Source organism: Arachis stenosperma, chromosome 6 (assembly GCF_014773155.1).
Source record: "Arachis stenosperma cultivar V10309 chromosome 6, arast.V10309.gnm1.PFL2, whole genome shotgun sequence".
Lineage (NCBI taxonomy): Eukaryota > Viridiplantae > Streptophyta > Magnoliopsida > Fabales > Fabaceae > Arachis > Arachis stenosperma.
This window is the reverse complement of record NC_080382.1, coordinates 47689718-47713833: the sequence shown is the minus strand read 5'-3', so window position 1 is coordinate 47713833 and position 24116 is coordinate 47689718. Positions and strand designations below refer to the sequence as shown.

General features: G+C 41.5%; 1 non-coding gene across 1 annotated transcript; it reads left to right on the top strand.

The window, feature by feature from the left end:
* The first annotated feature begins 21250 nt into the window (after positions 1 to 21250).
* On the top strand, positions 21251 to 21357 carry LOC130937458 (small nucleolar RNA R71). Its single transcript, XR_009068678.1, has one exon. It is a non-coding gene; the product is annotated as a small nucleolar RNA R71 (small nucleolar RNA).
* The last annotated feature ends 2759 nt before the right edge of the window (positions 21358 to 24116 follow it).

Below are 24116 nucleotides of genomic sequence, written 5' to 3'. Positions count from 1 at the left end.
GTGCCTCAGGATTAGCTAGGACTTCCCAGCCTCTGTTTCGAATCTGTTCTTGGATCTCCAGATATTCGTCTTCTTTTAGATTGAATTTAACTTCCGGAATTACTGATCTTCTGCCCACAATTTTGAAGTAATGGTCTGCATGTTCTTTGCTGCAAAACCTCTCATGTATCCAATGTGGTTTTGGATTGTTTTCTTTTTTGTCTCTTGGAGTGATTTGCTTTCCTCTAGGGGCCATGATCTTGGTCAGTGATCATGAAAAAATACACCAAACTTAGAGCTTTGCTTGTCCTCAAGCAAAAGCAAAGAAAGAAAAGGAATAGAGGGAGAAAAGGATTCAAAAGATGGCTCAAGGGGGGAGGCCGAACATGCTTTTAAAAGGGAGGGGGGAACTGGGTTCGAAAATTTTTTTAAAAAAAATTAAAAAATATGATTGATAAAAGATAAAACATGATATGAAAAAGATAGATTTAAAAATTTGAAAGATATGAAAAAGATATGAGGACTTGAAATTTGAATTTTTGTTAATGCATCTAAAAAAGAAAAGATAATACGGATGATTTAAAAAGATTTGGAAAGAGATTGGAAAGATAAATGAGATTTAAAAACGTTTTTCAAAAAGAATTGAAAAGGAATTAAGAAGAATTTATAAGATTAATAATTTTTTGAAATGGGGATTGAAAGATGAAGATTTGTAATGTTTTTATGTAGAAATTTATGAATTAAAACAAGAAAATTTGAAAAAAATTGAATTGAGAACGAAATTCCCCTCCCCCTGCTGTTCTGGTCCATTCTGGGCGATTAACGCCCATCTGCTAGCCAATCTGGGCATTCAACGCCCAGCCAGGTACCCTGGCTAGCGTTAAACGCCAGAAATCCTTTGTCACTGGGCATTTTTCTGAACGCCCAGGACGCTGCTCATTTTGGCGTTAAACGCCCAGAATGCTGCCCATTTTGGTCTTTAACGCCCAGAATGCTACCTTTACTAGCGTTAAATTTCCAGAATGCTGCCCATTCTGGCGTTTAACGCCCAAAATGCTTCTTTACTGGCGTTTTTATGCCAGTGAGCTCTTTTTCTCTGTGATTCCTCTGCTTTATGTTCTGAACCTTCATTTTTCTGAATTATTTACTGAAATGTATTGACAAACATGAATAACAAAATAAGATGACTCATATAATTTTTATAAACATCTAATTTATGCTGATGGCTGGGTTGCCTCCCAACAAGCGCTTCTTTACTGTCTTTAGCTGGACTTTACTGAGCTTTAATCTAGTCTCAGCTTTGAGCATTCTTGCTCAACATTACCTTCAAGATAATGTTTGACTCTCTGCCCATTAACAATGAACTTTTTGTCAGAGTCAATATCTTGAAGCTCTACATATCCATATAGTGACACACTTATAATCACATATGGTCCCTTCCACTGGGATTTCAGTTTCCCAGGAAACAATCTAAGCCTAGAGTTAAATAGCAGAACCTTCTGTCCTAGCTTAAAGACTCTTGATGATAGCTTTCTGTCATGCAACATTTTTGCTTTCTCCTTGTAAATTTTAGCATTTTCGAAAGCATTGAGTCTGAACTCTTCTAGCTCATTCAACTGGAGTAATCTCTTCTCTCCAGCTACCTTAGCATCAAGGTTTAGGAACCTGGTTGCCCAGTAGGCCTTATGTTCCAATTGCACTGGCAGATGATATGCTTTTCCATACACAAGCTGGTATGGAGAGGTCCCTATAGGAGTTTTGAATGTAATTCTGTATGCCCACAGAGCATCATCCAGACTTCTTGCCCAATCCCTTCTACGAGTGTTTATAGTCCGTTCCAGGATTCTTTTTAGTTCTCTATTTGAGACTTCAGCCTGCCGATTTGTCTGTGGGTGATATGGAGTTGCTACTTTATGGTTAATTCCATATCGGACTAGAGTGGATTCAAGTTGTTTATTGCAGAAATGAGTGCCCCCATCACTGATTAGTACTCTAGGGACATCAAAGTTGCTGAAGATGTTCTTCTGGAGGAATTTCAGTACTATCTTAGTATCATTAGTGGGTGTTAAAATTGCTTCTACCCATTTAGATATATAGTTTACTGCGACCAGAATGTAAGTGTTTGAATTTGATGGTGGGAAAGGTCCCATGAAGTCAATGCCCCATACATCAAACAACTCAATATCTAAGATCCCTTGCTGAAGGATGGCATAACTGTGAGGCAGATTACCAGCTCTCTGGCAACTGTCACAGTTACGCACAAACTCTCAAGAGTCTCTATAGATAGTAGGCCAGTAGAAGCCACATTGGAAAACCCTTGTGGCTGTTCGCTCACTTCCAAAATGTTCTCCATACTGCGATCCATGGCAGTGCTATAGGATCTTCTGCGCCTCTTCTCTAGGCACACATCCACGGATTATTCTGTCTGCACACTTCTTAAAGAGATATGGTTTATCCCATAAGTAGTACCTTGCATCAGAAACCAATTTTTTTGTTTGCTGCCTGCTGTACTCTTTTGGTATGAATCTCACAGCTTTGTAGTTTGCAATGTCTGCAAACCACGGTGCTTCCTGAATGGCAAACAATTGCTCATCCGGAAAGGTTTTAGAGATCTCAGTAGAAGGGAGGGATGCTCCTGCTACTGGTTCTATCCGGGATAGGTGGTCAGCTACTTGGTTCTCTGTCCCTTTTCTGTCTCTTATTTCTATATCAAACTCTTGCAGAAGCAACACCCATCTTATGAGCCTGGGTTTTGAATCCTGCTTTGTGAGGAGATATTTTAGAGCAGCATGGTCAGTGTACACAATCACTTTTGATCCTACTAAATAAAATCTGAACTTGTCAATGGCATAAACCACTACAAGCAACTCATTTTCTGTAGTTGTGTAATTCTTCTGTGTGTCATTTAAAACACGACTAGGATAATAAATGACATGCAGAAGCTTGTCATGCCTCTATCCTAATACTGCACCAATGGCATGGTCACTGGCATCACACATTAGTTCAAATGGTAATGTCCAGTCTGGTGCAGAAATGACTGGTGTTGTGACCAGCTTAGCTTTCAGAGTCTCAAAGGTCTGCAAGCAGCTAGCAAATTGCTCAGAGGCTTGGCAATTTTTGAAAAATCCTTTATAAACCTCCTATAGAATCCTGCATACCCCAGAAAGCTTCTGATTGCCTTAACATTGGCAGGTGGTGGTAATTTTTCAATTATTTCTACCTTAGCTTGATCCACCTCTATTCCCTTGTTCGAAATTTTGTGCCCAAGGACAATTCCTTCAGTCACCATAAAGTGACATTTCTCCCAATTTAAAACCAGGTTAGTCTCTTGGCACCTTTTCATAACAAGTGCTAGATGGTCAAGACAGGAGCTAAATGAGTCTCCAAATAATGAGAAGTCATCCATGAATACTTCCAGAAATTTCTCCACCATATCAAAGAAGATAGAGAGCATGCATCTCTGAAAGGTTGCAGGTGCATTGCACAAGCCAAATGGCATCCGTCTGTAAGCAAATACTCCAGATGGACATGTGAATGCTGTTTTCTCTTGGTCTTGAGGATCTACTGCAATCTGGTTATAACCTGAATAACCATCCAGAAAGCAGTAGTATGGATGACCTGCTAGTCTCTCTATCATCTAATCTATGAATGGCAAAGGAAAATAATCCTTTCTGGTGGCTGTATTGAGCCTTCTACAGTCAATACACATACGCCACCCTGTAACTGTTCTTGTAGGAACCAGTTCATTCTTTTCATTATGAACCACTGTCATTCCTCCCTTCTTGGGAACAACTTGGACAGGACTCACCCAGAGACTATCAGAAATAAGATAAATAATCTCAGTCTCTAGTAACTTAGTGACCTCTTTTTGCACCACCTCCTTCATGGCTGGATTTAGCCGCCTCTATGGTTGAACCACTGGCTTGGCATCATCCTCCAATAGGATCTTATGCATGCATCTGGCTGGGCTAATACCCTTAAGATCACTTATGGACCACCCAAGAGTTGTCTTGTGTGTCCTTAGCACCTGAATTAGTGCTTCCTCTTCCTGTGGCTCTAAAGTAGAGCTTATGATCACTAGAAAAGTGTCATCTTCTCCCAAGAATGCATATTTCAAGGATGGTGGTAGTGGTTTGAGCTCGGGTTTAGGAGGTTTCTCCTCTTCATAAGGAGTTATCAAAGGTTCTTCTATTTTTTCTGATTCCTCCAAATCAGGCTGAACATCTTTAAAGCTGTCCTCTAGCTCTGATTCGAGACTCTCAGTCATATTGACCTCCTCTACCAGGGAGTCAATAATATTAATGCTCGTGCAGTCTCTTGATGTGTCTGGATGCTGCATAGCTTTGACAGCATTCAACTTGAACTCATCCTCATTGACTCTCAAGGTTACCTCCTCTTTTTGGACGTCAATGAGAGTTCGTCTAGTTGCTAGGAAAGGTCTTCCTAGAATGAGAGTTGTACTTTTGTGCTCCTCTATTCCAGCACTATAAAGTCAGCGGGAAAGGTGAATGGCCCAAACTTGACAATCATGTCCTCAATTATGCCTGATGGCATTTTAATAGAGCCATCAGCAAGTTGGAGACATATCCGGGTTGGTTTGACTTCTTTAGTCAAACCAAGCTTTCTGATAGTAGATGCAGGTATCAGGTTGATACTCGCCCCAAGATCACATAGAGCTGTCTTGGTACAAGCACCCTCTAATGTGCATGGTATCATAAAGCTTCCGGGATCTTTAAGATTCTCTGGTAAGCTTTTTAAAATGACTGCACTGTATTTTTCAGTGAGGAAAACTTTTTCATTTTCTCTCCAATCCTTCTTATGACTTAAGATCTCTTTCATGAACTTAGCATAAGAAGGTATTTGCTCAAGTGCCTCTGCAAACGGAACCTTTATCTTAAGAGTCCTGAGATAGTCTACAAAGCGGGCAAATTGTTTATCCTATTCTGCTTGGCAGAGTTTATGAGGATAAGGCATCTTGGCTTTATATTCTTCAACCTTAGTTGCTGCAGGTTTATTTCCTACAGAGGTGGTTGGAGAAGCCTGCTTAAGGGGGTTATTATTAGCACCTGCAGGTTTCTGGTCCCTTATTGGTTTTTGAACGCCAGGATTAGGGGCTGAATGGGCGTTTAACGCTAATTTTCCACCTTTTTATAGTGTTTGGACGCCAGAATTAGCCATCCACTGGGCGTTTAACGCCAATTTTGCACTATTTTCTAGCGTTTGAACACCAGAATCATTCCTCTCTGGGCTCTTACTGTCCTCAGAGGGGTTTTGGGTAGTGGCTTGGTCATCCTCTGTCAGTTGTTCCTTTCTTGGCTTCCTGCTGCTTTGAATTGAGGCATTCAATGTCTTTCCACTCCTTAAATGAACAGCTTGGCACTCTTCTGTTATTTGTTTAGATAATTGCTGTCTTGTCTGATCCAATTATGCTTCCATATTCTTGTTAGCATTTTGAGTATCTTGTAGCATCTCTTTAAATGTTGCTAACTGTTTTGTTAGAACTAGTAATTGCTGATTGAGTTCAACAACTTGTTCTAGAGGACTAAGTTCAGTGGATACTGCTTTAGCCTCTTCTTTCATGGAAGACTCACTACTTTAGTACAGATGTTGATTTCTAGCAACTGTATCAATGAGCTCTTGAGCCTCCTCAATTGTCTTTCTCATGTGTATAGATCCACCAGCTGAGTGGTCTAAAGATATCTGGGCCTTTTCTGTAAGCCCGTAGTAGAAGATGTCTAACTGCACCTTTTCTGAAAACATTTTAGAGGAGCATTTCCTTAGCATCTCTCTGTACCTCTCCCACGTATCATAAAGAGACTCATTATCCTCTTGTTTAAAGCCGTGTATGTCCAGTCTTAACTGTGTCATCCTTTTTAGAGGGAAATATTGATTCAAAAATTTGTCTGATAACTATTTTCATGTTTTTATGCTGGCCTTGGGTTTGTTATTTAACCACCTCTTAGCTTGGTCTCTGATAGCAAATGGAAATAGCAATAATCTATAGACATCCTGGTCCACTTCCTTATCACGTACTGTATCAGTAATTTGTAAGAACTGTGCCAAAAACTCAGTAGGTTCTTCCTGTGGAAGACTGAAATACTGGCAATTTTCCTGCACCATGATAATGAGCTGAGGATTTAACTCAAAACTATGGGCTCTGATGGAGGGTATACAGATACTACTTCCATATAAAGTAGTAGTGGGGTTGGCATAAGACCCCAGAGTCTTTCTGGACTGTTCATTTCCACTTAGGTCCATGATGGAGAAAGGGAGATGATGTGAATTGTAAATAAACAATAAATATTTTTATTTTATATTTATTTTTTTGAGTACCGAAGTTAAGAAAAAAAAAAGTAAAATGAAATAAATGAAAAATTGAATGTAAGTTTTGAAAATTAAGAGGAGAGAGAAAGTGGTTAGTGTTCCGAGGGTTACCTGAAACTGTAGGTCGATCTCGGTCGAGATCTTCTGTACCGGTCGGAGCCGACGTGTCCGGCGGGTGTATAGTGGCCAGAACGGGTGTGTTCGACTTGTGGAACTGAGAGGGCAGTTGATCCTTTATCCCCGATGGGTGGGGGGTACCTGCAAGGGACTCCGATGCTTAAGTTAGCAAGGGTATTAAACAGGTATTGAGTAGAATCAGAGTATGAGTTATACCTGGGTGCTCTAGTGTATTTATAATGATGAGATGTGGCCTCCTGTGGATAAGATAAGTTAGTTATTGTATCTTATCTTATCTTTCGTTGAGGTCAGCTTATCTTCCATGGAACCGCCCTTGTCTATATTGGCTTGGGCTGCCTTTGGATCTGGGTTATATTCCTTGAGTTGGGCCCTTCTTTGGGCTTTTCCTGTCGCTTTGGCCGACTTCTTCGTAAAGAAGTTGGTCCGCTTGACCTAAAGAGGTCGGTCGCTTTGTTACTGAACATTCCGGCTCGGTCATCTCGACCCAGGGTATGAACAGTGCCCCTGCTTGAGCTCGGTCTTCTTTTTGAGGTCGTGTTCTTTGACTTCGGTCCTTTTAGTGAAGCCGAACTCAAGCATTTTGTCGATTCCTTTGTAGAAGCTTTTGAATGTAGAACGTTTTTCCTCTTAAAAGCGCGCGCTTTTATATCGGCGCTTTGGAAACGTGTGAGGGTTTAATGCCTACATTAATTTTAACATTAATTGCCTCGTTTCCCTTTGGCTCTTTTATTTTGATTTTGAAAACCCAGAAACGGTTTCTCTCCTTCGCCCTTTTCGTAACTTCTTCGCATTTCTCTCGCTTTCAACTTTTCTCTGTGTTGCGGCATTTTTTGATTTTTCTGAAGCTTCAGCCTGGAGTTTTGCAGTTCCGCGTTTCAGCCCAGCGACATTTGCTTTTGCTCGTGTCTTCTCTTTTACTTTTGAGAGAGCAATTCCAGATTTCTCCTTCCCTCTTCAACTTCCTTGAAGCCTGCTGCTTTTTTCAGGTTGGTACTAATTTTCTTGCTTCTTTCGCGGCTTCACTTTTAGTTTTTTTTATGAAGCTTTGATTTTGCATGTTTGCAAGTTTGAACATTTTCGTGATCTTGCGTTTGTTTGTTGCTGTAAATATGTTTTCCTTGGCTTTCTTTTGTGCGCTCTTTTGGCATTTCCGTCGAGGCTTTCTAGGGTTTTATTGTTGCTTCTAATAGAGAATCTGCATCTGTTCCTCGCTTTTCTTGATTGCTTTTTGTTTCTGATTTTGAGAAAGTTCGTATGTTTAACGATTTCTACTTGGCGCATTTTGACGTTTGGGAATGCTTTTTGCTTGGTAAACTGTGATGACTTATGCTTCTGAAAATGCTTGCTTGTTTTGAAGTCTTTTTCTTGTTTGAGAAATGCTGGGGTAGGAGCTGTAGATTTTCCTAGAAACCTTACTTGATTATTGCCTCCAAAGGATGCCCCAAGGCTTTTGGTTTGAGTCTTGGGATTTTTCCTTTTCTGTTTGTTTCGCCTGTATCGTATTGAGTTGTTTTGTCCCTTGTCCGAGATGTTTTTAGTAACCCCATCTTCTTTTTCTTACTTGTAGGATTAGTTGGCCTCATGTCTTCTCGCAATAACATTGTAGAGATGTCTTCCAGAGTTCCTGAGGGCATGTCCGATTGGTTGGACTCCCTTGTCTTGTTGTGTGTTTCTATTGTGGATGTCGAATTTTGCACAGAGCTGAGGAAGCGCCATAGGATTTGTGGTAACAGTGCCTGTGAGGGGGATTATGAGCTTGTTGCTCCTGAGGCCGATGAGAGAGTTTGTTTTCCGACTTCCGTCGAGGGGGAGCGTCCCTTCTTCTACGCCTATGAATACTTTTTCAATCAATTAAACGTTACTTTTCTCTTTACTGCTTTTGAGACCGACCTGTTGTGGTCTTATAACATTGCCCCATCCCAGCTTCATCCAAATTCCTGGGGTTTTATTAAAATTTTTCAGCTTCTTTGTAGAGAGTTAGATGTAACACCTTCTCAGACTCTTTTCCTTTACTTGTTTGTTTCCGCCAAGCCTGGCGGTTCTTCAAAAAAGAAAGCTTCTTGGGTTTCTTTCAGGTCCGCCCAGGGCCATAAAGTTTTTGCAATGTATGATGACTCCTTTAAGGACTTCAAGAATTACTTCTTTAACGTTCGAGCTGTTGAGGGGGCCCGCCCCTTTTTCCTTGATGAAAATGATGAGCCTTCTTTCCCTCTAGAGTGGCAGAGGGACGTGAGAGTGTCTCACTATACCTGGGAGATGCTTGATGATGTTGAGCATGCTTTTGTTGTTGTTCTTGAGGATCTGTGGGGGAAACCACCCCATCTTGATACAAAAAGGTTTTTGAATGACCCGTCCTTGGTTCGGACTGTTTTGGGTACTTGTCTGACTTGTCTTTTATTTGTTTCTTAATTTTTTCCTCCTCTTGTTTGTGATAGTAACTCTTTGCTGTGGCTAATTCTGTATTTTGTAGAGATGTCAAAGAACAACGACTCCATAAAGGCCTTCAAAAGGGCAAAGAAGGCAACTGCTGCTCTGAACATCTTGGCCAAGGTGGCCGGCGAGGGATCTTCACAGGTCCCAGTGAAGCCTCCTGTGCCGAGTTCCCTTGGGCCGAGGAAAGTAATTCCTACTCCTCGGTTCCATCAGGTCGATCCTCCTCAGACTTCTGCTGTTGCTTCTGGTGTCACTCCCTTAAAAAAGCAAAAGACATCTGAGCCCTTTAACCTGGATGCCCCGGACTTTGATGCTATCGAGTTTGTTGACCAACAAATTGCCCTCTATGGTGGGCTCTCTATAAACGACGTGTGTCTTCTTCAGCATCTGGATTTTATTACAAAAATTAGTGTGAAGATGGCTCATATGGGTGCGGCTATTTTCCGAACAGTTCAGGGGATCCCGATTCATGCTACAAAATCCTTCATGGAGGAGGCCAAGTCAGAATTTGATCGGATCAAGGGCCTGAAGGATGAGTTGGAGGTGAAGTTGGCAAAGGTGGAGAAGGAGTTGGAGGGTGAGAAGGCCAGCTCTATTGCCTTGGCTGCTTCTTTGAAGTTGGCTGAGGACATGGCACTAAAGCATAAGGATAGCTATGTCTTGGCTTATAAGGAATTGATGCATCTCCGGGATGATTTGGAAACTACTCGGATTAATTATGGTGAGCTTCAGGGTCACCTTGTGGGCAGCGTAACTGCCGCCTCCGAGAACCTGATGGAGCAGTTCCGGATTGTCGCTCCTGATGCCGACTTGACTCTCATCAGCCTGGACAATGTTGTGAGGGAGGGTAAGATTGTCCCTGATGACCAGGATGATGATGAGGCTGACCCTCCTCCAGTGCCTTCTCTTAAAGTGTCAACCTCCTCAGTTCCTCCCGTTACGTCCGATCCGGATTGCCAAATTCTGAACCGGGATGATGGAACTGTAGATGCTGTGCCTATTCAGACTTGCCCTCCTTCTCCCCGTACTGATGCTGCCGGGAAGGCTCCATATCTTGGTTGATTTCCTTTAAGTATTTGTGTAAATAGTCCGGCTTGTGGGCTTTGAACTCTTTTTTTGTGAATGCTGTTTAATTGACTGTTGATACTCCCGTTGCTATTTTTAGCAACTTTGTTTTGAAAACAAAATGGTTTCTCTGAGGTTGATTTTGGTGGCCTCTTTGAAGCTTTGTCATATTATGCTTTCATTGTTCTTTAGCAGGGTATCTGTTGGAATCTTGCTGCTTGGCCTCTTTAAATTACTTTCGTACTTATTTGTTTGTAGCTTGGATCCTTTTGAGGCCGCGACTGAGGGGGTCCGACTTATTTCTCGGTTTCCTCGCTTTTGTTTGTATTTTAGCGCCTCATAACCGATTTCTTTATGTTGGTCCCCCTTCTGAGTTATTTTTGTAATCCTCTTTCCTGGACCTTTGTCAGGTCTCTTTAAGGGATTACTTTTATAACTTATCTTTGTAGGAGACCGACTTCGTTAGATCGGTCTTTTCCAAGTTGTTTTTGTAATCCTCTTTCTTGGACTTTTGTTAGGTCTCTTTCAGGGATTACTTTTACAACTTGTCTTTGTAGGAGACCGACTTCGTTAGGTCAATCTCTTCTAAGTTGTTTTTGTAATCCTCTTTCTTGGACCTTTGTTAGGTCTCTTTCAGGGATTATTTTTACAACTTGTCTTTGTAGGAGACCGACTTCGTTAGGTCGATCTCTTCTAAGTTGTTTTTGTAATCCTCTTTCTTGGACCTTTGTTAGGTCTCTTTCAGGGATTACTTTTACAACTTGTCTTTGTAGGAGACCGATTTCGTTAGGTCGATCTCTTCTAAGTTGTTTTTGTAATCCTCTTTCTTGGACCTTTGTTAGGTCTCTTTCAGGGATTACTTTTACAACTTGTCTTTGTAGGAGACCGACTTCGTTAGGTCAATCTCTTCTAAGTTATTTTTGTAATCCTCTTTCTTGGACCTTTGTTAGGTCTCTTTCAGGGATTACTTTTATAACTTGTCTTTGTAGGAGACCGACTTCATTAGGTCGATCTCTTCTAAGTTATAGCAATTCCTCTTTAATAGGGTTAGCCAGACCTCTTTCCAGGGATTCGCTGATAACTTGGGTTGACTTGGTCCAACTTTTTAGTGTCGGCCAATCTTTTTTAAGTTATTATATAGCAATCCATAAGACCTCGTCAGGTTCTTTTTGGGATCACTTTCGATAACTTCTTGAATTATTCTGTGTTCATCTTTGCCGATTTGTAGATGGTGGTTTCTGTCCTGGCTTAATCGACCTTTAGGTGAATCGCGTTTTCACCTTTGTCGGTCGATCATTTCTATCGAGATCGTATAGTGAATTTGTTCTTCACTTTCTGTTCGATCTGTTGCTTTATAATCGGACGATGAATGCTTCAGATTAATGCGTCTTGAGAACTTGTAGAATATCTAAAATGTATTTTATTTAAAGAAAGTGCAAATATATATAGGCGGGAGTTTTTCATACCCTTATGTCGGATTAAATCTCAATCTTGATGCCTCATTAAAAAACCTTTTCAGGAAAAAGAGTGCATCTTGTGATGAGACCTTTATCTAACTATAGTACCTTCTTAGGTTACAGGCGTGCCATGATCTGGGGAGTTCTCGTCCCTCATGTTCGGACAGTCTGTAGTAGCCCTTCCCAAGTACTTTTGTGACTCGGTAGGGTCCTTTCCAGTTAGCTGCCAGCTTTCCTTCTCCAGGTCGAGTTGTTCCAATATCATTTCGGATTAAGATGAGATCGTTCTCCGTGAAATTTCTTGGCACTACCTTCTGATTATACCTAGAAGCCATTCGCCGCTTTAGTGCTTCTTCTCTGATCTGAGCTTTTTCTTGGATTTTTGGAAGTAGGTCGAGCTCTTCTCTTTGGAGTTGAGAATTGGTTTGTTCATTGTAGTGGACTACTCGGGGAGATCCTCCTCGACCTCTATTGGAATCATTGCCTCCACTCCGTATGCTAGTCGGAATGGTGATTCGTTTGTAGTAGAATGGGGGGTCGTCCGATACGCCCATAGGACTTGTGAAAGTTCCTCGGCCTAAGCCCCCTTTGCTTCTTGCAGTCTCCGCTTCAACCCGGCCAATATGACTTTGTTGGCCGCTTCAGCTCATTGGCTTGGGGATGTTCGACGGAGGTGAACTGGTGTTTTATATTCAAGTCGGCCACTAATTTTCTGAAGCCTGCATCTGTGAATTGGGTGCCATTGTCTGTGGTGATAGAGTATGGGACCCCGAATCTTGTAACGATGTTCCTATATAGGAATTTTTGGCTTCTTTGAGCAGTGGCATTGGCTAGGGGTTCTGCCTCGATCCATTTCGTGAAATAGTCTACCCCTACTGTGAGGAATTTTACTTGTCTCGATCCCTGTGGGAAGGGTCCGAGAAGATCGAGTCCCCATTTTGCAAATGGCCAGGGTGAGGTCACGCTAATGAGTTTTTCTGGCGGGGCGACGTGAAAGTTGGCATGCTTCTAACATGGTGGACATGTCTTTACGAATTCTGTAGCTTCCTTTCGTAGAGTTGGCCAATAGAATCCCGCCTGGAGTACTTTTTTTGTGAGAGCTTGTGCTCCGAAATGATTGCCACAAATGCCGCTGTGTATTTCCTCCAAGACTTCCTTTGTATTGGAGGTTGGTACGCATTTTAACAATGGTGTTGAGATCCCTCTTTTGTATAGGATGTTGTTTATGATAGTGTAGTACTGTGCCTTCCTTTTTAACCTCTTTGCCTCCTTTTCATCTGTGGGGAGCGCTTCTGTTGTGAGGTAGTTAATTATGGGGGTCATCCATCCTTGATCCCGACCTGTTATGGCTAGGATTTTTTCTTCTTCCGATATTGATGGGTTCTGCAGTATTTCTTGGATGAGGCTTCCGATATTGATGGCTAGTTTTGAGAGCGCGTCAGCTCGGGCATTTTGCTCACGGGATATGTGCCAGATCCTATATTCCCCGAGTTGTCCGAGCTGTTCTTTGGTTTTATCCAAATATTTTTTCATGGTAGGATCTTTGGCTTGGTTGTTTCCCGTTATTTGCGAGGTAACGACTTGTGAGTCACTGTAGATGTTGAGTTTCTGAGCTCCAACTTCCCTAGCCAACTTCAAACCAGCTAATAACGCTTCATATTTTGCCTGGTTGTTTGAGGCCGGGAATCCGAATTTCAGGGAAAGCTCAAGTTGGGTTCCTTGGTTGCTTTCGATTATCACACCTACTCCGCTTCCAGCTTTATTCGAGGAACCGTCCACGTATATGTTCCACTCTATGGGGATTTTCGTGGTGTCCGTGAATTCTGCGATGAAGTCGGCTAGGTATTGTGATTTGATGGCTGTCCGCACCTCGTATTAGAGGACGAACTTGGACAACTCGATTGCACACTATAGGATTCTTCCTGCTAGATCTGTTTTCTGCAGTATCCCTTTTATGGGCTGGTTGGTCCGAACTTTGATGGTGTGCGCTTGGAAGTATGGGTGAAGTCGTCGGAATGTGAGTATCAAAGCGTAGGTGAACTTCTCTATTTTCTGGTAGTTCAGCTCTGACCCCTGTAGTGCTTTACTAATGAAGTAGACGGGTTGTTATCCCCCTTCATCTTCTCTAATTAGTGCTGAGGCTATTGCCCGACTTCCTACTGCGAGGTATAGTATGAGTGGTTCTCCCTCTCGTGGTCGAGATAGGATGGGGGGCTGTCCCAGGAATTCTTTAAAGTCTCGGAAGGCTTGTTCACATTCCGTTGTCCACTCAAAGTTTTTTTTCCTTCCTTAAGGTAAAGTAGAAGGGGAGGGATCTCATTGCTGACCCTGCTAGGAATCTGGACAAGGCCGCCAGTCTCCCATTGAGTTGTTGGACTTCTTTAACGCAGGTCGGGCTTTTCATGTTGAGTATGGCCTGTCATTTATCTGGATTTACCTCAATTCCTCTTTGTGTGAGCATGAAGCCCAGGAATTTTCTTGCCTCTGCTGCGAAGGTGCATTTGGCCGAGTTGAGTTGCATGTCGTGCTTCCGTATGGTGTCGAACACTTGAACCAAGTCGGTTAGTAATGTTTCCTCACTTTGTGTCTTTATCAACATGTCGTCCACATAGACCTCCATGATTTTTCCGATGTGGTCTGAAAAGACTTTATTCATTAGCCTTTGGTAAGTGGCTCCCGCGTTCTTAAGGCCGAAAGGCATTACGATATAGCAATAATTTGCTTTTGGTGTGAGAAATGAGGTTTTTTCTTGATCCGGTGGATACATTCTAATCTGGTTGTAGCCTGAGTATGCGTCCATGAACGAGAGATACTTATATCCTGATGAGGCATATACTAGAGCGTCGATGCTTGGGAGTGGATAAGGGTCTTTTGGGCAGGCTTTGTTGAGGTCGGTGTAGTCGGTGCACATTCGCCACTTCCCATTTGACTTTTTCACCAAGACGACGTTTGCTAGCCATAGTGGGTATTTGACTTCTCTTATGAACCCTGCCTCTCGTAGTGCTTGTACTTGTTCTTCTACAGCCTGAGACCGTTTTGGCCCGAGTTTTCTTCGTCTTTGTTGTACCGGCTGGGATCCCGGGTAGACTGCCAGCTTGTGGTTCATTAGTTCGGGATCTATGCCTGGCATGTCGGCAGCTTTCCATGCGAAGAGATCAACATTATCTCGTAGAAACCGTATTAGTGATTCTTTGGCGTCTCCTTTCAGGATCGTGCCAATATTAGTTGATTTTTCCGAGGTATCTCCGATCTGGACTCTTTCTATTTCTCCTTCGGGTCGTAGGCGGAGTTCTTCTCGTCTCTGATCTTTGCCGAGTTCGATTGTGTGGAACTCTCCTCCTTCTCCTCAGAGATTTAGACTTTTGTTATAACACCGATGCGCCATCTTTGATTTGCTTTTATTGTAGCTATCCCTTCTGCGGTTGGGAATTTCATACATAAATGTGGAGTTGAAACTATTGCTCCGAGTTGATTTAACGTTGTCCGAACTATTAAGGCATTGTAGGCTGAGCTTACGTTGACCACGATATAGTCTATCTTGAGTGTTCTGGATTAGTTTCCCTTTCCGAAGGTTGTATGTAACGATACGTATCCCAGTGGCTGTACTGGGTATCCCCAAGTCCGAACAGGCTGTTCGGGTATGCTCTTAGCTCTTTTTCTTCTAAGCCGAGCTTGTCGAAGGCAGTTTTGAATAAGATGTCGGCGGAGCTTCCTGGGTCAATTAATGTACGATGGAGGTTGGCGTTTGCCAATATGATTGTGATGACCATGGGGTCGTCGTGTCCTGAGATGATTCATGATGCATCTTCTTTGGTAAACGTGATTGCTGGGATGTCTGGCAACTCTTTCTTGCCTTCGACATGGTATACTTCTTTGAGGTGTCACTTGTGGGATGATTTCGAGATTCCTCCTCCAGCAAATCCGCCGTGTATTACGTGGACATGTCTTTCCGGTGTGCGGGGTGATCGTTCAGATCGTCCGACATCTTCATCCCTTCTTCTTTTTCTTGGTTCTTCGTCCCGATTGGCCAGAAACTGATCTAGTTTTCCTTCCCTTACTAATTTCTCTATGACGTTTTTCATGTCAAAGCATTCGTTGGTGGAATGTCCTCGGACTCGATGATACTCACAGTATTCGTTTCGATTTCCTCCTCCCCTTTTGCCTTTGAGTGGCCGAGCTGGGGGTATTTTTTCTGTGTGGCAGACTTCTTTGTAAACGTCTACCAAGGATACCCTAAGAGGGGTGTAGTTATGATATTTTTTTATTTTTTCCCCGGAGCAATTTTCCTTCTTCTTGGATTCTTTATCTTTATCTCGGTAGGCAGAACCGAACCTCGAGGCTTCCCCAAGTCGAGAATTCTCCTCCATGTTAATGTACTTCTGTGCCGGTTCTTGTACTTCGTCTAGGGATGCTGGGGACTTCTTTGATATAGATTGGCTAAATGGTCCTTCTCGTAAGCCGTTTATGAGGCCCATGATGGCAGCTTCTGTTGGTAGACTTTGTATGTCCATGCATGTTTTGTTGAATCTTTCCATGTAGTTACGAAGACTCTCCCGATCTCCTTGCTTGATTCCTAGTAAGCTGGGTGCGTGTTTGGCTTTGTCCTTTTGTATGGAAAATCGGGCCAGAAACTTTTTGGCCAGGTCGTCAAAATTTGAGATGGATTTTGGAGGTAGGTTGTCGAACCATCTAATGGCTGTCTTGGTAAGAGTTGTTGGAAAGACTTTGCAGCGAACTGCATCTGAGGCGTCAGTGAGGTACATTCTACTCCTAAAGTTGCTGAGATGGTGGTTGAGGTCCGAGGTGCCGTCATACAGAGTCATATCCGGAAATTTGAAATCTTTTGGGATTTTGGTCTTCATAATTTCCCTGGTGAATGGATCTTGATCTTTGTGAGAGCTATCCTCTGGGTTGGATCGAGTAGCTTTAGTTTTGAGATTAGCTTCAAGTTTCATAAGCTTATCTTCTAATTCTCGGCGCCTCCTTATCTCCCGACGTAGATCCTCTTCTTTTTTGCGTTGATGTTGGGCTTCTTTCTCAAGTTGCTTTAATCGATTTTGAAGTGCTTCTATCGCCCCTGGATTTGATGAATTTTTGTCTCCATTTCCGGAGTATCTTTAAGTATAGCATCCGTGTTCTTGTGTGGCGTTCTATCTTCCAAACCTGAGTCGTGGTCATTGTCATGGTTATCCGCCATGGTGTTGGGATGACTTCCAGGTTCCCCGGCAACGGTGCCAATGTTCCGAGGGTTAACTGAAACTGTAGGTCGATCTCGGTCGAGATCTTCTGTACCGGTCAGAGCCGACGTGTCCGGCGGGTGTATAGTGGTCGGAACGGGTGTGTCCGACTTGTGGAACTGAGAGGGCAGCTGATCCTTTATCCCCGATGGGTGGGGGGTACCTGCAAGGGACTCCGATGCTTAAGTTAGCAAGGGTATTAAACAGGTATTGAGTAGAATCAGAGTATGAGTTATACCTGGGTACTCCAGTGTATTTATAATGATGAGATGTGGCCTCCTGTGGATAAGATAAGTTAGTTATTGTATCTTATCTTATCTTTTGCTGAGGTCAGCTTATCTTCCATGGAACCGCCCTTGTCTCTATTGGCTTGGGCTGCCTTTGGATCTGGGTTATATTCCTTGAGTTGGGCCCTTCTTTGGGCTTTTCCTGTCGCTTTGGCCGACTTCTTCGTAAAGAAGTCGGTCCGCTTGACCTAAAGAGGTCGGTCGCTTTGTTACTGAACATTCCGGCTCGGTCATCTCGACCCAGGGTATGAACAGTTAGGCAGTTTTGAAAAAGATATGTCCTAAAAGTTAGTTGAAAATTAATACTTGTAAGAAAATAGATAAAAGAAAATATTTGAAAAAGATATGATATAAAATTTTAAAAATTGAATTTTTCTTAACAAGAAAACACCAAACTTAAGTTTTTTCAATCAAATTAAGAAAGTGGGACAAGGAATTCAAAAATTTTAAAAAGAAAAAGGGTTTTGAAAAATTTTATCAAAGGTTTTCGAAAAATATAAAAAGAAATTTGGAAAAGAATTTGTTTTGAAAAAGATTTAAAAAGATAATTTTTTTTCTGAAATTAATGAGGAAAGAGAAAAACACTAAAATGACACCAAACTTAGAATTTTTAGATCAAAACAAAGAAAACAAAAAAGAAAACTTTGAATGTCAAGATGTACACCAAGAACACTTTGGAGATCAAGATGAACACCAAGAACAAATTTTGAAAAATTTTAAGAAAACAAAAACACAAAGGACACCGAACTTCAAAATTTTTATACTTTGGACATTAATAAATCGAAAATGCACGAGAAAAACAAGAAAAGACACAAAACAAGAAAAACTGAAGATCAAACAAGGGATACAAAAATTCGAAAATATGAAGAATAACAAAAACATGCAATTGACACCAAACTTAAAACATGAAACTAGACTCAAACAAAAGACTATAAACCAACAAAAATAATTTATTCCTAATCTAAGCAACAAGACGAACCGTCAGTTGTCCGAACTCGAACAATCCCCAACAACGGCGCCAAAAACTTGGTGCACGAAATTGTGATCACACTTTTAACAACTCCGCACAACTAACCAGCAAGTGCACTGGGTCGTCCAAGTAATACCTTACGTGAGTATGGGTCTATCCCACGAAGATTGCCGGCATGAAGCAAGCTATGGTTATCTTGTAACTTTTAGTTAGGAGATTAATGATAAAAAGGATTTTGTTTGCAAAAAGTAAAAGGCCATGAAATGAATGATACTTATTCTTCAGTAATGGAGAACAGGTTGAGGTTTCGGAGATATTCTGTCTTCTGAATCTCTGCTTTCCTATTGTTTTCTTCTTCAAAACGTGCAAGACTCCTTCTGTGGTAAGCTATATGTTGGTGGATCACCGTTGTCAATGGCTACCATCCGTCCTCTCACTGAAAATGGTCCAGGTATGTTTCCGCATGGCTAATCATCTATCCGTTCTCACTTGTGTTAGAATAGGATACATTTATCCTTTTGCACACTGTCACTGCGCCCAACATTCGTGAGTTTGAAGCTCGTCACAGTCATCCCTTCCCAAATCCTACTCGAAATACCACAGACAAGGTTTAGACTTTCCGAATCTCAAGAATACTGCCCATTGGTTCTAGCCTTTACCATGAAGGTTCTGATTTCACAGATTCGAGTGCTCTGTTGTCAAGAGAGGTAAATCAATTCAATGAATCAGAGACCCAAGATATACGCACTTAAGCTGTCACCCAATGAATACGTTGAGCTCAGATAGAACGGAAGTGGTTGTCAGGCACACGTTCATAGGGTTAAGAATGATGATGACTGTCACGAATCATCACATCCTTCATATTGAAGTACGAATGAGTATCCTAGAATGGAAGCAAGCGTGATTGAATAGGAAACAGTAGTAATTGCATTAATCTATTGAGACACAGCAAAGCTCTTGACCCCCACCTATGGGTTTAGAGACTCATGCCGTCAAAAATACAACATGAAATTTAGAAATGTCATAAGTCATTGAATGAATCTCTAAAATCAGTTTTTATACTAAACTAGTAACCTAGGTTTACAAAAAATGAGTTCCTAAGTGCAGATAGTGCAGAAATCCACTTCTGGGGTCCACTAGGTGAATGTTTGGGCTGAGCTTTGAAGCTTTCACGTGCATAGGCCACTCTTGGAGTTAAATGCCAGCTTTGGTGCCAGTTTGGGCGTTTAACTCCAGTTTTGGTGCCAGTTCTGGCGTTTTACGCCAGAAAAAGGGGGTTTCTGGGTGGCGGTTAACGCCAGTTTAGGCCATCAAATCTCGGGCAAAGTATAGACTATTATATATTGCTGGAAAGCCCAAGATGTCTACTTTCTAATGCAATTAAGAGCGCGCCAATTGGGCTTTTGTATTTCCCGAAAATCCACTTCGCGTGCAGGAGGGTCAGAGTCCAGCAGCATCTGTAGTCTTTTCTCAGTCTCTGAATCAGATTTTTGCTCAGGCCCCTCAATTTCAGCCAGAAAATACCCGAATTTACAGAAAAACACACAAATTCATAGTGAAGTCCAGAAATATAATTTTTGAACAAAAATTAATAAAAATATAACAAAAAGTGAGTAAAACATGCTAAAAACTATATGAAAATACTACCAAAAAGCGTATAAAATATCCGCTCATCAGACTCCCGAGTGGGCATCTAGCTTAAACTGGGCCGTCTTCAAGAATGGTCTTCCAAGGAGTATTGACGATGGCTTGTTGGAGTCAATGGGAGGTGTCTCCAAGATGTAAAAATCAGCTGGAAAGAGCAATCCCTGAATATTGACTATGACATTCTCAGTAATCCCCACAATTGACACAATACTCTTGTCAGCTAGCACAAATCTCACCCCAGATCTCTTTAGGGGTGCTAAGTTCAGCTTTTCATAGATGGGAAGTGGCATGATGCTTACACACGCCCCCAAATCACACATACAATCCGTGAACTTGGTCCCACCAATTAAACAAGTAACGAAGCATGGGCCGGGATCATTGCATTTTTCAAGAAGTAAAGAAGAGATAGAATCATCTACCGGTTTTTTGTTGAGGTTTCCAAGCTTGTCTTTGTGAGTGCAAATATCCTTGAGGAACTTGGCATATTTCAGCACTTGTTGAATGGCTTGAAAGACAGTGACGATAACTTTAACTTTTTCAAAAACTTCCACCACAGTGGGGTCAATATCTTCTTGCTTCTTTGCTTTCTTTGCCAAAGTTAGGAATGAAATGGGCAAAGGCTCCTCAAGCAAGGTCTTTCTATTGGGCTCCTTGACCTTTGGTGGTTCTTCCTCACTTTTGTCAACAGTTCAATCCTTACTCCCTATTACCTCCTCTTCATCTTCTACCTACTCCTTGTTTGTCTCCTCACTCAACCTTGCGGGAATGGCCACATTCCTATTCATTTTAGTACCACTCCTAAGAGTGATGGAATTTATGCTTCCTTTAGGATTGGGTTGAGGTTGGGCGGGCAAACTACTTGAGGTTGAAGCTTGTTGGGTGCTTTGTGTAGTTTGAGGAGGGAGAGTTAGGCGAGTAAGGGCTTCGGCTATTGTAGCCATATATGCATCTTGTTTCTTATGGAACTCTCTTTGTTCTTGCATGAAGGTATGGATTGTTTCATTCATATGGGATTGATTGGAGGGAAGGGCTTGGTTAACTTGAGAAGGATTGGGTCTGCTATTTGGATGTTGGTACTTTACTTGAGATGGAGATTATGGGGGTTGTTGGTATGGTTGTTGGTATTGTGGTTGGCCTTATGGGTGTTGATGATAGTAGACTTGAGCATTTTGGTTGGGTTGAGCTTGGGGAGCTTGATTCCACCTATGGTTTGAGTTATCTCTCCACCCTTGGTTTTGATTACCTCCATGTGGGTAGGATCCTTGGTTGTAATTGGGTCTTTGTGGGTAGGGGTTAGCAACCGCCAATGTAGTGTCCTCTTCGATTTGAGGGCGCTCATCGGTGTAATGAGTGGTACAAGCACAAACACCACATATCCTTGGTGGTCCTTCGACCATAGGAGGTTGGGGTGGAGCATTTATCAAAGCTTGAAGGATTTGTTGCCCTTGAGTGATTTGCCTCAACAAAATTGTCATCTCACTAAGGGTCTTTATCAAAATTGCGTCTCCGGAGGGAGAAACTTCCTTCACTACTTTTGGTTGTGGACTTCTAGCCCTTGAGTGTTGAGTTGAATCTGCTAAGTCTAATATAACTTCCCATGCTTCTGCTGCAGTCTTTTTTTTTGTCAATGATCCTCCACTCGCGGCATCCAAGATAAGTTTATCTTGGTGGCACATTCCTTGACAAAAATAACTGATCAGAACCAACTCATCTATCCGGTGGTGAGGGCAAGCTTCTAGCAACTTCTTAAATCTTTTCCAATACTTATACAAAGTCTCCCCATCCTTTTGCACAATGCAAGAGATCTCTCTTCGCAGCTTGTCTGTTTTCTGAGGAGGGTAGAACTTCTCTAAAAAATTTTTTCGCAACAAGTCCCAATTAGATCTAACTTCACCCGGCTGAGTATAAAACCACCCCTTTGCTTTTCCCTCCAAAGAGAAAGGGAAAGCAAAGACCAACACCGCAGATTCATCCGCTCCATGTCTCCTTGTAGTTGCACATGTAACTTGGAAATCCTTAAGGTGCTTCAGAGGATCTTTCCCAGGTAATCCATTGTACTTAGGAGCAAATTGATCGTGCCGTCTTAAGCTCAAAATTTGGGTCCAAAGCTGGATACAGAATTTGAAGCGGTTGCAAGTCAAGATTGGGGGCTCCAGCTTATTTCAAAGTAGTCCTTCGCGGAGGGTCCACCATGACAATGTCACCTGAGTCACTCAAAGATAATTCAGTACTCCCCACAGATGAATATAGAGTCTCCTTGTTGATCGGAGAATGAGAGTCACGGATGGTTGGTGATAGTGAATGGGAGTGATCCTCAAGGGCACCCGATTCACTATGCACAAAAGCTAGCCAGCGCCGAGCTTGCCTTATACGTGTTAAAGTTCTTTCGATTTCTGGGTCAAAAGTGGCCAAGCTCGGGTCTGAAAGCGACCGTGTCATTCAACTGAGGAGGTAATAAAAGCATGCAATTATGAAAGGCAAAACAGAACAAAGAAGAAAAATAAGCAAGTAAACAAGAACTAATTTAGCGATCTATAACTACCTAGACTAAATAAGGAGGAAAAATAGTACCTACAATTAATGCCAAGTAGCAAACCAAAAATTAAGTATTCACACTATTCACATATTTACACAACCAAAATCATGACACTCATTGCACTTAAAGTGAACTTCCCCGGCAACGGCGCCAAAAATTTTGATGTGCGAGAGAAGTGTCGTCGGTTTAGAATTAATCAAAATAAGAATCACTTCATTAGTAGCATAGTCCAAACCAATGATGAACTCTCACAATCAAATTTAGTTCAAAAGGGTAGTCACAGTCAAAACAAAATAATCGGGAGTTTGAAGTCCCGGGTCGTCTCCCAAGGAAGCACTTAAGAGGCAATGAGTGTGCAAATTCCGGTTGTAGCAATCAAGGGGTTTTCAATGAAGAAATAAACATATAAAGCAATAAAAGAACATGCAAAATCGTAATGATTGAACTAATGAAGAAATTAAAGAACTGACTATGTAATATGAACAAGTAAAGTATAAAAGAAATTAACATGGCAATGTATGAAAGGTTGAAAACTTAAAAAGAGGTCTTGGCTTGGAGTGAGCTAAGGATGCTTTCCTTGTTGGAACCACAACTATGACAATTATGTTGGATTAGTCTCACTTGATCAACCCTCACATCGGAAGGTAAGTTAAATGAGCATAGGTGTTCTTAACCCACAATCCTAAATTGCTTGCTAATTGCCTTAGCAACAAATTAGCGTTAGTGGGAACAAGAACAATTAACAATCCAAGAAATGACACTAAATGTTGGACATTCCAACTCTAGGAACCCAATTGCTCACTTTACCCAAGTCAAAAGGCAAAAATTTAGCCTAAAACCATGTTTGACATTTTGTCAAACACTTGGTGGGCAAAAAGCTTAAACAAGAGAAAAATAAGAAAAGACTTTGAATTAAAAGCAACAATTGATCTCAATCAAAAAGAATAACATAAGAAATCATGAAATGAACATCAAATATCAAACTCATCAACAAGAAAGTGGAATTACAAAAGAGAAACAAAATTTGACTATATCTTGAATGAGAAGAAAGAGTAATGATATTATAACCATAAAGAGTAATAACAAGAGAATACTTACAATGAGATTAGCAAAATCCAGTGATAAAAAATGGAAATAGCACTTGGAATATAACATCCTAATAAAACCCTAATGGAGAAAATGAGAAAACTTAGAGAAAACTAAAACTAAAAACCTTCTATTCTACTCCTAAAACTATACTAATGCCATGCTATCTTATTTCCTTCATTTTCCCTCCAATATGAACTCCAAGACTTCAGAAATGGGCCTCCAAAGCCCTCAAATTGCGAGGCACGTGCTTTTCTAATGAAGTCGATCATGTACGGACACCTGTGCAGACGCACACGCATGTGCGTCTGCACACTTTGTGAAAATTTCCTCCTGTGCGTAAGCACAAGAGGCTGTGCGCACGCACACCAGGCGATGCTAGGCGGGACGCGCGACGCGCCCAAACTGATCCACGCGCTCTGCTTGGTCTCCTGGGCGGGCTCACAGAAGGCTGTGCGTACGCACACGTCTCTGAACTCTTCTCTTTTGATTCTTCATGCTTCCTCCATTCTGCAAGCTCTTCTTCCATTTTCTCCAACCCATTCTTACCTTATAAACCTGAATTCACTCACAAACAATATAAAGGCATTGAGTAGAAGACAAATGGAATAAAAAATAGATCAAATTAAGCATAAAAGAGCATGTTTTTAATATCAAGCACAATTTGGGAGGAAAGTTCAAAAGCATGTTATTCAAGGGAATAAGTGCAAGTTTATGTGATGAAATCCATTCAATTCTAACAAAAAAATCATCATTAAATATGGATTCATCAGTATGCTTCAAATAGTTACATTTTACTTACATTTTCTTTATTTCTTTGAATCCAATGTGAATTCACTTGTTAGATCATGGCAGTGCTAATTGGATGGCTACTCATATAAAGATTCAAACCAAGATTTTGAATGTCAAATTCTTAAAAAATGAGTGTGTCTGCTATTTAACATTCATTTTTGGCTT